General features: G+C 45.1%; 1 long non-coding RNA gene across 1 annotated transcript; it reads right to left on the bottom strand.

The window, feature by feature from the left end:
• Positions 1-68: 68 nt before the first annotated feature.
• On the bottom strand, positions 69-10,772 carry LOC136316396 (uncharacterized). The gene is made up of 3 exons (XR_010727699.1): positions 10,682-10,772; positions 6,779-6,855; positions 69-2,974 (listed from the first exon to the last, which is right to left on the bottom strand). It is a non-coding gene; the product is annotated as an uncharacterized lncRNA (long non-coding RNA).
• Between the last annotated feature and the right edge of the window lie 2,478 nt (positions 10,773-13,250).

The following is a 13,250-nucleotide window of genomic DNA, read 5'->3' as shown; positions in this document are numbered from 1 at the left end:
TCAGGTGAGCCCGTGACTCCCTCTCCTTCCTTTGTGTGGAGAATTGATGAGCAAGAAGGTGGTGTCTGGGTTCTAAGGAAAACATACCAGCACGTTTGTTTACTTGAGTTCCCTCACTGCTTAAGAGCAGTGAGGATATTTAATGCTGGGGAGAGGGAGATAAAGTTATGTCCGGACTGCAGGTTTGACTTGTGACTTTCTCTTACGGTTTCAAAAGTGGAGTTTGGAGAGATTGCGGAGAAACATTCAGAAGACCTCAGCAACAAGAGGTTGAAGGACGTTGTGATGGAGAATTTGTCCCCCATTTCCTCAGACTCAACATGGGTGACACATTACAACCTGAGCCCCCAAGTCCAAAAAAATGGCCAAAATGATAGACTCGCTGAAGGACAGTTACATCTTCCAGATCTTCTGGGCAGAAGCCACAGAGGCGCTGAGCCAGCAGCAGGAAGGGCTGGTTGTTGGCATTGAAGACATGTATGAAGACTTGTATCTTCCTTGTCTCAACAAGTTCGGTAAACTGTATAAGACCTGAAGGCAGGAGAGGTCACCTTTGCGGAAGTTGACACCACCTTCAAAGTCTCTGTGAATAAGTACAACGATCTCACCACCGACCTTCGCATCATGTCTGCCCTGGACCCCAGGGACCAAAAGGATTGGATTCAAGAGCGAGTGAGGCAGATCTGCGAATTCCACCCCTCGTATCAGGCTGCCAGATTGGCGAAGGTCCTCTTGAACGTCAAAGAGAATTTGAGCCTGACTGGTGACTTTGAAGTTCTTCTCATTGAAGTGTACGGCCCAGTCACTGAGGTGTATGGCCCAAAAACTATGGTGTATGGCCCAGTCACGCGGGCCCTGGGCACACTCACCCACTGAGAATGCAGCTGCGTCCTCCGGGCAGCCTCTCGCCTTGCCTCCCTGCAGCAGTTTGTGGCAGACACTAATGAAGAAATGCTTCTTTTCTGTTTCCTTCTGGCTGAAATCCACAGCTTCCCAATTCTGTTCCGGTTCTTTTTTTTTTTTAAAAAAAGTTTCTTTAGCTAAAGGTCATGATTATTTCCCTGTGACACCCATGGAAGAGAAAGGCCCAAGGCTCACCAAGCATGTGGCCAGAGAGTTTGCAAACACAGCAATGCCCTAAGCTTCTTATTTTATGTGACATAAATAAACCATGCCCCATGCCTCCTTCAGATACTACCTTAGCTTTCAATTCCCACCTGACCAAGAAGTGCTCCTTCTAATCGAATCCATCTGCCTCCTGTAGGGCAACTGGATGTATATGGGAGAGCTGTCCAAGACACAGCTTTGCTTAGTTGTTCTAAAGTGATTCAAGATAATCTTTTTATAAAGGTAGGGCGGTACTTACTTGAAAAGGATTGGCCTCCTTATGAAGGCCCTGTGACTAGGTGAGCACTATTAAATGCCACTGCTCTTGGGGGTGATAAATGCTACAAGGTTGTGCTTATTAAAACACACAAACAGGCCCTGGCTGGTTGGCTCAGCGGTGGTGCGTTGGCCTAGCGTGCGGAGGACCCGGTTTCGATTCCGGGCCAGGGCACACAGGAGAAGCGCCCATTTGCTTCTCCACCCCTCCGCCGCGCCTTCCTCTCTGTCTCTCTCTTCCCCTCCCGCAGCCAAGGCTCCACTGGAGCGGTGATGGCCCGGGCGCTGGGATGGCTCTGTGGCCTCTGCCTGGGGCGCTGGAGTGGCTCTGCTTGCAACATGGCGACGCCCAGGATGGGCGGAGCGTCGCCCCATGGTGGGCGTGCCGGGTGGATCCCGGTCGGGTGCATGCGGGAGTCTGTCTGACTGTCTCTCCCTGTAACCAGCTTCAAAAACAAGAAAAACACACACACACACACACACACACACACACAAACACAGCTACTAAGCTGTTTGCTATGTGTCCCCTCAAAATTCATATGTTGAAGTTCGAATCCCCAGTGTGATTGGATTTGGAGGTGGGGCACTTAGGAAGCAATTATGTTTAAATAAGGTCATGAGAGGGGAGCCCCCATTATAGAATTTATGCCATTATAAAAAGATGAAGCAACACGAGCTCTCTTTCTCTGCATGCATGCACCAAGGAAAGGTCATGTGAGGACATAACCAGGAAGAGGGCCCTCACCAAGAACGGATCTCATATTTCCAACTGGCAGAACTATGAGAAATAAATGTCTGTTGTTTACGCCACCCAGTCTATGACAGTATTTCTTTACAGCAGCCCAAATAACTACAACAGTGCTACAATTATGCAGGCTTGTTTTAACCATTAAAGATGAAGAACAGTCTACATCAAAGCAGGACTGCAGGCCTTCACCCTTTGAAAGCATCACAACCAACATCTCTCCCCACCCCTCAAACTCAGAGCACCTAAAGAGCCACTTCTGACTCAACTGAGCAGACTTCAGACAACCGGACTGCAATGACAGGGCCAAAGAAAACAAGTGAAAAATCCCACGGCATCAAGAACAAGATTCAGAAGTTCTGGGTTTAGGCTGCAACAGCTCTATCTCCAGGCCAATCCTTATCCTTCTTTGCGACTCCCTCTCTTACCCTTACTGTTCACTGCCAAATACAGAGAAGGGACGCTGAGCGTGACTGTGGAAGGCAGTGCAACTGCTAGCTCCGACTAGGCCAGGGTTCTCAACCTGTGGGTCGCGACCCCGGCGGGGGTCGAACGACCAAAACACAGGGGTCGCCTAAAGCCATCGGAAAATACATAATGCATATATTACAGTTATGAAGTAGCCACCAAAATTATTTCTTGGTTTGGGGCGTGGAACTGTATTGCGGGGTCACGGCACTAGAAAGGTTGAGAACCACTGGACTAGGCCATGTCCAAACCAAGTGACAGTGACCCGAAACTTCACAGACCCTACCTGGAAGTGCAAAATAATGGTCAGATCAGGCCCAGGGTCAGCTTTGGGTTGTCATCTGTAATGTCATCATTGCAAATATTCACTAGTTTCGCCTGAAAAAGAAACAAAAGTTGGTCTATTTTGTGACTTTTGTTTTGATTTCATTTTTATAGAGATTGTCTTCATATATATACAACAGTTAGATTGATTGTTTTTTTTGGTGTATAAGTCTGAGTTTCCACACATGTATAGATTCATGTAACTACCAGCACAGTCAGAATAACAGAACAGTCCCAACATCCCAAAAGGGTGACCAATGCTGAGTCACACCCTGTCGCCTCGCCTACTCCCAGCAACCACGGATCTGTTCCCAGTTTTGCTTTTTCCAGAATGTCATATAAATGGAATCATGCAGTACATAATCTCTTGATACGGGCTTTTTTCCACTCAGCACAATGCTCCTAAAATCACCTTTGAAGTTGCTGTATGTATCAATAGTCTGCTCCTCTATTGCTGAACACTCTTCCATTGCATTGATCTACCACACAGTGTTGACCCATTCATCCACTAAAGGACACCGGGGTTGTTTCTTGAAGCAAGTATGCATAAAGCTCCTATATTCATGTACAGGTTTTGTGTGAGCCTCTGTTTTCACTTCTCCGGGGTAAATTCCTAGGGGTGGGATTGCTGGGTCATATGGTAAATGCTTAGCTTTATAAGAACTGCCAAACTATTTTCCAGCATGACTGCACTGTCTTACAAACCCGGCAGTAAAGCAACCTTGCAAGCACGTGGTATTGTGAGTTGTTTATTAAGTCATCATAGCCCTGACTTTTTCCTTTTTTTAAGATTGGGGAGTGGGTGATGCCTCTTCTCCCTAATCAGTCTTTGGCCCACTCCAGCCTGCATTTCGCCTCCACTTCCATCCAGATATCCCGAACTACTCATGACTCCCAGAGTATCTGCTCTAACAACACAGTGCACGACACACAGGCTGTCCCCCTGCTAGGGTGACCAAATGTCCCGGTGAGTGAAAACTGAGGGGTTCTCTAGGATGTGGGACTTCCAGTGCTGAAACCCACAACCATCCTACTTCCACCTCAACCCCTGTGAGCCTCTTCTGTCAGACCCTCAGGGAGCTCCTGTTCAATTGTAGCACACTGTCCCCGACTTTCCCTCCCTTTATCTCTTTAATTCAACTGAAACCTGCATGTCTCTAACGAACCCCAGTGACCTCAAGCAGAAGCCTTACTTTTCCCTTATACTAATGGTGACCAGTACTATAGACTGAATGCTTGTGTCCTTCCGAAATGAGTATGTTAAATACTAATAGCAATCTGATGGTAGTTGGAGGTAGGGCATTTGGGGATGATTATGTTATGAGGGTGGAGCTCTCAGGAATGGGATTAGTACCCTTATATAAGAGATCCCAAGAGAACTTCCTCGCCCCTTCCATCATACTAGGACAGAGCTAAAAGTTAGCCACCCCTGAACCAGGAACCCACGAGACACTAAAACTGCCTTGATCTGAGATTTCCCAGCCTCCAGAACTCTGAGAAGTAAACTTCTATTGTTTATAAGTCACCCAGTCTAGGGCGTTTTGTTAGAGCAGCCAAAGTCTTTCCCTTTTCTGTACCTCAGAAGTTCCTCTTCCCGTCTGGGAATGCAGTTTTTGTGATCACTAAGGACTAACAACCCACAGTGGGTTGGCTGGCAGTAGCAGCCAAGTCCACATTCCTCAGTCTGACCTCCATCAATTTTCACTTTTATGCTGAACTCCATCTCCCTGGGCCAAACCACACTCGGTCTCTGCGAACCCTTCCCTCGATGACTTCAGCACCTCAGTCCTGGTCTTCTTTCCCAACACTCCTTCTACCATCTTTCTAGGCAACTTGAGTACTTGTCTCAGTGACCTAAGTATCACCTTCTCTGCACAATTCATCTGCCTTCTCAGTTCCGATGACTTTCATTTTCACTCTGCTTTGGACACCTGCATAGCAACAGCTTGGACTCCAGCCTTCACGGAGAATTGTTCTAGAGCGCTCTCTGCCCTTCTCTGAGCCCACTGTTCCTTCCCACCCACACTTTCATCCTACCACAGCAACCAAATCCACTCTGGATCCTTGTTCAGATGTCTAGCCCATCAATTCCTCTCAACTCCCCTTGCTCCTTAAAGCCCGTCTGCTGTCCTCGAACTCTACACACGGACATTCCAGGGCTGCTTTCTCCAGTACCCCAAACACTTCAGCCTCCGAGTCTCTGACTGTCATTTATCAATTTATTTCAACAAATAGGTTTTTGAAATTATGGACCATTTTTATGACAAGTGGTGAAGATAAAAATGTTAAGACCATGTTCCCTGACCTCATGGGGCCTACAGTGCATTAGAATAAACCAAGAAACAACAATAAAGCACTAAGTAGTATATTGAAGTGAAATACTATGGGAGCACACAAAAAGAAAATCTTCCAAGTTAATGAGAACGGCTGATAAGTGATACAAAAAACAAACTCCAAAAATATGCACACCATTCAATGTTCTCTTGACCCTGTTGTTGCCTAGCAACTATAGCTACCCCAAATCTTTTCCATACAGAGCTCCCTCCCTCAGCAGATGAAGTCTGTGACTCTCTCATCCCTCTTCCTCTTGACCACAAACCATCTCTGTCTTTATCTGCCCTTCCTTCCTTCTCTCTGTATCTCAGAAGAGAGGCATTTTTCTTTTTTTTTCTCAAAGAGATCCATACCGGCTGTGCTCTGGATCTCAACCCTCAATCCTGGACTTGGTTCCACTAATTGGGAAGCAATGGAAGGAAGGACAGTACATAGAAAACAGCATGGAAACAAGAAGGTGCATTAATCTACATGTCAGGAGACCTGGGGTAAAGCCCCAGCTTTGCTCTAACCTGTTCTATGATTTGGGGCAGGCAGGTCATTTCACCTATCTAGACCTCAATTTCCTTAGCTATAAAATGAAAGACCTGGGTTAGAAGATTGCTAAGGTATCTCTAGGTCTATTGCTCTTCTCCTCTCTCTCATTTTCAGTCTTCTCTTCACTGGCTTTTCCTCCTATATCTAAAAATAGGTTGCTGTCTTCTTTCCTCATCCAGAGAATGATAATTTTATTCTTCCTTTCCTATATCCAGGTTCAATATATTCTAAACACTTTTCTGCTCTAATAAAACTGTTCTCTTAAGTTACCAATGCTTAACAGCTAAGACCTTTTCCTCAAACCTGAAGTGACGCCACCTCCTCATCTAATTTTCATGATCACAATGTGACACTCTGGTTTTGGTTTTTTTTCCACCTCGCTTGCTGGCTTATCTTTTTTCTTCCTTTTCACCTCCATCTAAGGTAGGTCCATACAATTTAATCTTTAGCCCAGGGGTCCCCAAACTACAGCTGGCGGGCTGCACGCGACCCCCTGCCGCGTTTCCGGAAGGAGCACCTCTTTCATTGGTGGTCAGTGAGAGGAGCATAGTTCCCATTGAAATACTGGTCAGTTTGTTGATTTAAATTCACTTGTTCTTTATTTTAAATATTGTATTTGTTCCCGTTTAGTCTTTTTACTTTAAAATAAGATATGTGCAGTGTGCATAGGGATTTGTTCATAGTTTTTTTTATAGTCCGGCCCTTCAACAGTCTGAAGGACAGTGAACTGGCCCCTGTGTAAAAAGTTTGGGGACTCCTGCTTTAGCCTATAACTCTCCTCTGTTCACACTCTCCCTCTCAGGAAGGTCATAAGGACGATAAAAGGATTGGTCCACTAGTCTCTCGCACTAGCAAGTAAGACTCAGAAGTGGGCCAGTCAGATTTAGCAATCACTGAGGGCTTACTAGGGGTACTGAGAACTTCCCTAAAGAGGAACTGGACGCCAACATTCCCTGGCTGAAGGGGGAACCCATGGGACACTCTTACCTGTCGCCGCTTTAGGAAGTCCAGGGCAATCTGCACGTTCTGCAGCTATGAAAACGCATCCTGCCCTTCTACCGGGGCTACAAACAAAAACAGGGGTGTTGATTTTAGCTACACCAGTATACTCATGCAGATCACTCTCATTTCAGAGTCGAAGACCACAAAGAATCCTTCATGGCTGAAGCCAGGTGTGGGAGCAACGTAAAGTGCCTTTCAATAGCAGAACCTGTCTGTGTCACCATGCTCTATTAGGTCTCCCAAAGGCCTTGGTCACTCTAAGTCCCATGAACACAGCCGCTGTGACCACTGACGCTGAACCACTGCCACAGCTTCTCCACAGGTTCTGCTATGGTCCTACGTGGCTGCCTGCTTCTGCATGTGAGATTCATAGAGACAAAGACTATGGCTCTATGGCTCCTACAATCAGTTAAATGCTGTTGGAAAGTCCTAATTGCATATTGCACAGGGATGTTGAACAAGCCGACCTTACTGCAAACACAGCAGAAGAAGCCTGAGGTAGCTCCGTTTAAAATGAGAATTACATATGTTCAATAAACAAGTGAAAAAATCCAAAATGATAGGCAAAAATCAGGAAGAAACCTATTTTCCAGGAAGATAGGTTTCCATGCAGGAAAGCTACCCTTTACCCCAGTATGAAATACCGAGAGCTAACAAAACCTTGATGGTATAGGGATGTTCAACATGATATCCCCCCTCCCCAAAAGGTATTTTCTCCAGTTCCTTAATCCTAGGTGTCACATAAGCTACAGAAGAGGAGCCCATCTCCATTGCCTGCCTCTGGTGCCCTACCCATAGCTCAACTATTATCCCTTCAAAAGTACATGAAGTCTGTTTGCCCAATATGCAGGTTAACTATATATACATCTGAAACATTCTCTCCTTCTCTCTTTACAATGTTGCTTCTATCTTCCTAAAGCTGGAACTAAAATACCACTTTCATTAGATTATACCCAGTTCATTTGTAAATATCAAATTGGTACTAAAGGCTGATAAAATATAAAGTAGTTCTGTTGTGAACACCTGCAGAGGAAACCTTTTCCCAAGTTAAAATGAGCAAAAAGTGACCCAACAGGTGGAAAGAGGTAAAGGCATCTCTCTCTGGGCATCTCCTCCCCAACACTTCTAATAACACTGCCAAACTAAGATTAATTTACCAGGATGTTGATGCCTCTCTGGGCAACTTCTTAAGTCAAAGGTTTAGGAAAAATCTTTAAGGCAAGAACCTCTTTTCAGTCATTTCAGTAATTATTGCAAATATGGCTTAAGGAATGACAGAGCCTATGAAACTGAAGATTCTAAGACAATGAAAAAGGAGATCAATGAAGTGAAAAGATGACTTTAAGAGGACAGGGAATGGGAAATATTGCCTAATCCCTGTTACTGGAGAAAGGTCATGGGCTATAATGTGGGGCCAGCAAGCAGGTAATGCCCCTTCCACACACCCTAATCTTTACTCCTAGGTACTCCCCACCAAAAGTAAATAACCTTAAGAACATGCAAGTTAAACTCTGTCCTCCACAGCAACTAGAGATATTATTGACCAAGGCGGTGTATCTCCATGCAGTGAGTGGTTTGCAAACAACAGGCCATTCTGAAATCAAATGACATGGTGAGAACCTGGAGGCTAGAGAGGTGGAGAGAGAGTACCTACCAGTTAGTCTGGATGAGCAGTTAACTGTCAGGCTTTCAATTAGACTTTCCAGTTCTGCACTCCGGACTCAGGCAACACAACAAGGCCACAAGAAAGCCACTGGTCTCCAGGTCAGAGGGACTTGATACCTCCCAAACACCATTATTCTCTCTGTGTCAACCATTCTCAGATGAGCAAAATAAGTCCCACTTCAGGATCATCTAACAGTAGCCAACGGCACAATTACTTTTCACCACTTTCTTTGGGACCCATATTCCCAGGTAGAGAGGGAGGAAGGCAACTGGTAACTGAGCTACTGGAGACCTGGAGACCCTCAGATTCTCTGATGGCCCTGCAGTGCCAGCTGAGATGCTGGCATCACTGAGAGGACCTACTACATCATCATCATCTTCCTCCTCCTGCTCCTCACTGTTTGTATGGCGCCAGGAGGGCATGCTCACCAGACGGAGGGTCTTCAGCCTTGCTGGCTCCTCTGGCCACCAACCAAGGCAAAGACACAACAGAGGAACAAGAAATTCACAACACAAAAATGAAAAGGGGATGAACACAGCATTAAACAAAACAAGGATGAAAATACTCTCCCACATCCAAAAAAATGCAAGACCAGAACAGATTGTTTTATTGAACATGTCTTATGTTGAAACACAGCCTCAATTCTCCACAGCCAATCACCCTCTCTGTTTTGTGAATCAATGAAGGGAGAAAGAGGCAAAGTGAAAAGTGTGAAAAAGATATTTGGATTGTTTTCAGTGATGAGATGATATCCTATGAGTATCTTGATAAACACCTATAGGTTTTTAAAGGTTAGGAAAGTAAATTAGATTGGAGTGGTTTTAACCTGTTTTGTAAGCAATGGCACCAAAAATGTTCCTTTCCAATATAAAATCACTACAAGTCATCAAACATACCAGGAAAATTGCACAAAATATAACTTGATGAGCTCTGAGGAGTAAAGTCCAGCATAGCAAAGGTGAAATTCTGAATACCCGTGAAATTTACGAATGAGGGCCAGAGAAGACCTAGAATTTACTCTGTGCTGGCTGTGCTAATAAGAGCATCTGTCAATTTTAGGCCATTAAAAATTATAACAATTCTATTGCAAGGCAAAAAAAGATGTGAAACCAAACCAAAGGGCCCAAGGGAGCCAAACCCAATCCTAGATGGAGCTGAATATTACTTAGGGAGTGATAACTAACAGGCCAAATTCTGTTCCTAAATCACAACGAAGAACGACTACGGATTCACCAATGGCAGAGAGTGGGCCGAGCTTCCCAGACTATTCAAACTGTGCGCCTGCCTCTCTTCAGTTCTCTTTCCTCACAGATGTTTCCAGTAGTCAACTCTATAGACTTCTCTAAGTGAAAATTATGTTGTCTGTGATGCTGGAGCTAGAACAGAAACTGCACAGGATCACCTGCTTCCATTAGCCTCAAATATATGAAACAATGGGACCATCAAGTAAGATTGTTTAAATCCTGCAAACAAAGCAAGTATGAGAACTATCATCTGACAAGCTAAGAGGCTCACACAAATTTGCCCTCGGGCATATAGGTGTTTCCCACAAGCAATGTTTAATACACTCGGAGAGGAGGCAGGCACAGTTGGTTGTCCAAGGAGCCCAAATGTACTGACTGCATCTAGGGCTGTGCTCAGGCTCCAACTTCAGCATCCTTCAAACCTGTGAGACTCAGTGAATAACAGCAGGAGAAAAGTGAGGTGAATTGAGGGAAAAATTACTCGAAACATCTGGGCTTTTAAATGTAAACTTCAGGACCTGAGCTGAATACAGAAAATTAAACAATTCATAATAAATGGAAAAATAAGAAAAAGTCTCTATAGGCTAGAAATAAAATTCCAAGAAGAAAAATACACCTCATTAAAATTTTTTTATGAATCTACTATTCCTAAAATACTACTAGTATCTGTAAATGGATTTAAAAACAAGTAAGGAGAAAGCATGCAGTTATGAAAGAAATATAACTGATACCTGAATCTATCAAGAAATGAGAATAGATGACACATCATTTTGGATTAAAGATAAAATCACACCATATGTAAACTGTAGGTCTGAGATGGGAATAAAGTCCACCCATAATCTCTTCTGCTTCTGACTCCCATGTCACAAAGCAAGCAATGATGGCCACTGCCCGCCACTCAGCACGATGGACAGATAGATACATCATTAACAGGGCCCCACCTGTGAGGTCACACATTAGGAGGAGAGAGCAGCTCACCAGTTTGGTGCCCGAGAGGACCTCCAGCAGACAGATCAGGTTCTGGCCATCCGGCAGATCTTCATAGAGATCACTGATGTGCTTGCGGACCTGTGCACAACAGTAAAACAGACTGCTTTTATTTGAGCTTGAATTATTTTATTCTCTACGAAAGAAGCTCTGTAAACAGAAATTAAGTATGTGAAACTGGAAACAGTAAATTCAGGAATTTTCAGGTTGGAGTATAGCATATGAACATTTACCAGAGTGTGTGTTTTTTTAATGAAGGCGTTTTATTTTTTTTACTTTTATTTTTTTTTATAGAGACAGAGAGAGAGTCAGAGTGAGGGATAGACAGGGACAGACAGACAGGAACGAAGAAATGAGAAGCATCAATCATCAGTTTTTTGTTGCGACACCTTAGTTGTTCATTGATTGCTTTCTCATACGTGCCTTGACCATAGGCCTTCAGCAGACTGAGTAACCCCTTGCTTAAGCCAGCGACCTTGGGTCCAAGCTGGTGAGTTTTGCTCAAGCCAGATGAGCCTGCGCTCAAGCTGGCGACCTCAGGGTCTTGAACCTGGGTCCTCCGCATCCCAGTCCGATGCTCTATCCACTGCGCCACCACCTGGTCAGGCTGAGAGACTTTCAAGTTCACAAACCATGTTACGTTACATCTCGTTATTCTTTTTTTTTTTTTTTTTTACAGAGACAGAGAGAGTCAGAGAGAGGGATAGATAGGGACAGAAGGGAATGGAGAGATGAGAAGCATCAATCATTAGTTTTTCGTTGCGCATTGCGACACCTTAGTTGTTCATTGATTGCCTTCTCATACATGCCTTGACTGTGGGCCTTCAGCAGACCAAGTAACCCCTTGCTGGAGCCAGCGACCTTGGATCCAAGCTGGTGAGCTTTGCTCAAATCAGATGAGCCCGCCCTCAAGCTGGCGACCTCGGGGTCTCGAACCTGGGCCCTCAGCATCCCAGTCCGACTCTCTATCCACTGCACCACCGCCTGGTCAGACATCTCATTATTCTTGCACACATTTATGACATGATGATTAAACCTTTTTTTTAATGATACTATAATTAGAAATCCTGATTGGGAGGCTCATCCCAAATCTCATTAATTCAACTTGGATGTTCAATACTCTACCATTATTGTAGATTACTCACACAACTGCTGCCTCCAATTGCAGAGATAATGAAAAGGTCACTATTCTCTTGCAAGAAAAAACAAAAAAACCAAACAAAACCAGAAAACACTGTTCTATTTCTTTCTTTTTTTTTTTTTTTTTTCATTTTTCTGAAGCTGGAAACGGGGAGAGACAGTCAGACAGACTCCCGCATGCGCCCGACCGGGATCCACCCAGCACGCCCACCAGGGGCGACGCTCTGCCCACCAGGGGGCGATGCTCTGCCCATCCTGGGCGTCGCCATGTTGCGACCAGAGCCACTCCAGCGCCTGAGGCAGAGGCCACAGAGCCATCCCCAGCGCCCGGGCCATCTCTGCTCCAATGGAGCCTTGGCTGCGGGAGGGGAAGAGAGAGACAGAGAGGGAAAGCGCGGCGGAGGGGTGGAGAAGCAAATGGGCGCTTCTCCTGTGTGCCCTGGCCGGGAATCGAACCCGGGTCCTCCGCACGCTAGGCCGACGCTCTACCGCTGAGCCAACCGGCCAGGGCTCTATTTCAATAGCTCCAACCAGTCTCCAGTGTTTGCAGCTCAAACTGCGATGAGTCCTCTCCTCACTGCTTCAAGTGAACGAGCTCTGACCCTCTGAACCATTATCACTGGGAAGGGAGAAACATCTCTCCCAGCCCTGCTAAGAAAGCAGAAGGAACAACGGACACCAAATGTATTCCTGAGCCTGGGGAGTAAGGACAGACCAAAACAGGATGGATCTGGGCCTGTACTGACCAATGGGACAAACTCAGTGGTGGGATTCAGCCGGTTGGCACCGGTTTGACAGAACCGATACCTAATTTTTTGTTGAGTTCAGTGAACAAGTTGTTAAAATGGCACTTTGTAATCAGGGTTCTCTCTAAGGTGGGCGCCTGGGCAGCCGCCCAATGTGGAAACCACAAATCGACATTCCTTACTCTTTTTTAATGTTCATCCGTGCAACAGCGTATTCTAAGCGCCAGTTGTGATGTTCATTCCCTACATAGGTGAAAAAAATTGCAAGTGAGGATGCCAATCAAGAAGTAATATATAATAAAAATACCTTAAATAACAGCTTTATTGTTTTTTGTCAGGTATTGTTTAATATTTTTTCATTAATATTTTAGAACTCTTTCTTATAACATAATCTAGTTTTGCACCTCTTCTATTGTTCTTATTTAAGTATTAAATGCATGAAATAATAAACTACCTTTCAGTATACCTTTTTTTTTTTTTTTTTTTTTTTTTTTATTTTTCTGAAGCTGGAAACGGGGTGAGACAGTCAGACAGATTCCCGCATGCGCCTAACCAGGATCCACCCAGCACGCCCACCAGGGGCGACGCTCTGCCCACCACGGGGCGATGCTCTGCCCCTCTGGGGCATCGCTGTGCCATGACCAGAGCCGCTCTAGCGCCTGAGGCAGAGGCCA

The sequence above is a fragment of the Saccopteryx bilineata genome, chromosome 12, assembly GCF_036850765.1.
Source record: "Saccopteryx bilineata isolate mSacBil1 chromosome 12, mSacBil1_pri_phased_curated, whole genome shotgun sequence".
Taxonomy (NCBI): Eukaryota; Metazoa; Chordata; class Mammalia; order Chiroptera; family Emballonuridae; genus Saccopteryx; species Saccopteryx bilineata.
Note: the sequence above shows the minus strand (reverse complement) of the source record. Positions and strands in the feature narration are given on the sequence as shown.